Source organism: Etheostoma cragini, chromosome 8 (genome assembly GCF_013103735.1).
Source record: "Etheostoma cragini isolate CJK2018 chromosome 8, CSU_Ecrag_1.0, whole genome shotgun sequence".
NCBI lineage: Eukaryota > Metazoa > Chordata > Actinopteri > Perciformes > Percidae > Etheostoma > Etheostoma cragini.
This window is the reverse complement of record NC_048414.1, coordinates 28,440,530-28,443,247: the sequence shown is the minus strand read 5'-3', so window position 1 is coordinate 28,443,247 and position 2,718 is coordinate 28,440,530. Positions and strand designations below refer to the sequence as shown.

The 2,718-nt window shown below is 39.3% G+C and overlaps 1 long non-coding RNA gene across 1 annotated transcript in view; it reads left to right on the top strand.

The window, feature by feature from the left end:
- The window catches only part of LOC117948790, a 21,657-nt gene extending 18,939 nt beyond the window's left edge, over nt 1–2,718 (top strand). The window contains exons 2-3 of the long non-coding RNA XR_004657559.1: nt 84–88; nt 2,597–2,718. This is a non-coding gene — a long non-coding RNA (uncharacterized LOC117948790). The remainder of the gene's footprint in view (nt 1–83; nt 89–2,596) is intronic.

Sequence of the window (2,718 nt, the reverse complement as noted above, 5' to 3'; positions counted from 1 at the left end):
TGTGTGTGTGTGTGTGTGTGTGTGTGTGTGTGTGTGTGTGTGTGTGTGTGTGTGTGTGTGTGTGTGTGAGAGAGCGTGAGCAGAAAAAGTGGTCGAAATCAATTAAGTGAAGACAAGTTTAATTTAAAGCAGCAGGTGTGTGTGGGGGGGTGTATTAGGAGTTGTGCCAGCGTTGCTCTAAACCCAAAGAACAACATTTTAAATTACTGTTCCAACTTCAGTCAGTAGACTCCCACTAGGCATGCACACCGCCCACTAGCATGCTTAAGTAACTCACTGAAAATATATATGCATGCCAAGGAAAAATAGGTTTCAGTTATTGTATGTGGAGTACTATCGAGTAAGGTACGGCTATACCCACACACTTTCTGGGATGGGAGAAAAAAACACTCTGGGTTATTTGCACAATCGTCTTGTCCACCGTCAGACAGACGGACTCACATTATTATTCTTGTGAAAACATTATGGAAAGGATCCCTACAGAGATAGACCTTTTAGTTAAAGAGTAAGATCCTTTTAGTTTAACATGAAACAGACATGCTAAACACTTGGCCCATCCTTTATGGCATTACAAGACAACACTATTTAGCATGTAAATAATCACTACTTTTAGCGTGCATAGAGCAGCATATCTCCACCAGACTCCATGTAAATAATCACTACTTTTAGCGTGCATAGAGCAGCATATCTCTACCAGACTCCATGTAAATAATCACTACTTTTAGCGTGTATAGAGCAGGATATCTCCACCAGACTCCATGTAAATAATCACTACTTTTAGCGTGTATAGAGCAGCATATCTCCACCAGACTCCATGTAAATAATCACTACTTTTAGCGTGTATAGAGCAGCATATCTCCACCAGACTCCATGTAAATAATCACTACTTTTAGCGTGTATAGAGCAGCATATCTCCACCAGACTCCATGTAAATAATCACTACTTTTAGCGTGTATAGAGCAGCATATCTCCACAGTTTATTTCAACCAGACCAAAGGGTTGATTGTTGGAACAGTGGAAAAGAACAAAGACGGCCTTTTAATAGTTTTATTTAGTTTCTGTAAACTTAAAATGAAGCGTAATTTACAATGATAAAATTAGTGATTATTTACATGGAGTCTGGGTTTAGTGATGATGATTTCGGGGCTGTTTCATGTTAAACTAAAAGGTGTTGTCTTGTAATGCCATAAAGGATGGGCCAAGTGTTTAGCATATCTGTTTCATGTTAAACTAAAAGGATCTTACACTTTAACTTAAAGGTCTATTTCTGTAGGGATCCATCCCATAATGTTGTCCGACCCTTAGAATAATAATCTGAGTCTGTCAGCTGCAACAACAGAACCTTTTTGTGGACGGAAATTGAAGGTGCACAATTGCCCATTAAAGTTACATTGAAGCTGGTTTCACGCACTTGACCCATCAGTCACTTAGACACAAAAACATGGGAAACTACGGCCCAGGTTAAAAAAACCTGAAGTTACCCTTTAAAGCTGTGAATGATGAATCACCCTGGCAGCAGCTTCTGCATACACAGTGCCTCAAGTCTCAATGTCCAAATCTATTGAGACAAAAAAGTCCTAATTACAGTCTTGTGTGGGGGTCCAAGTGTGAGATGGAGAGAGAACCCTTGAATATCTTATTTGTTTGTGTGTGTCAGATGCTTCTATTGTGTGTGAGAAGGTTAAATAGCAGCTGTTCTTCACAGATAAAGACTGAGCTGTCACTCCTGTCCACAGCAGGCTGTCTTACAAGCTGGGGGGCTTTTTGTCCATGGAAATAGGGCAATGATTAGAGCATTCTAGAAAATCCTTCAAGTAGCAAATACCATTTTAAAATAGGTACATTTACATGAAAAATATGTTTACTTTTGCTGAAAAATGTTGGATAAATGTTGTACATTAAAAGATTGTGTTGATGGAGCCAGTGAGGGACTGCGATCAAAAAACGGCCCCGGCATTCGCAGCACACCGGCCCTATTTTCCAATCGCACCAACAAACGTTGACATGTAAAGCAAAAAAAGACAAATAAAAGAGAATGCAGAAATTCAGAACAAGCAATAAATGTGATTCCGAGTCCATTACATTTGGTTGCTGTCGCCCGTAGATGGCGTCACATCCCCTTTGTGTGCGTCAGCTGTTGTTATGGTCTGCTAGAAACGCTCATAAATTTACATTTTTAACAGTTTTGAGCCACATTGTTACAATATACTTTTAGGACCTTGGTCGTTTCTTAAACTTGGATAAGAACTTTTCAGTCACTATCCAGTTATTGGACATCTGTATCTATTGTCTACTTGTTTTTTTTTTAAATGTGAAACCGCTATATTCAGTGTTTTACAGGTTTGAATCACCAGGTACGTAAGTCTCTTTTGGAGAAGAGCATAATTAGGCTATGATTCTCCATCTTCAATACTGATGCAACATTGTGTAGGTGCTGGAGTTGGAGCTAGTTTAAACTACTGAATTAACTATCAGCTATTCTAGTACAGTGGTTCCCAACCTAGGGCTTCGGTCACAAGATGATTCTGATTGTATTGATTCAAACGGGAGAACGTGAACACAGATTTTGACTTATTCATTGCCCCATGTCATCAAGGTAAATATTGGACCCATTTGTCACAAGCCACATAATCTCCAGAACATTCTGACTCTTAAATGGCATTTTTCAGACGGACACATCAGGAGAAAGTTAACTTTCTTCCAGACCTGTTTCTATAT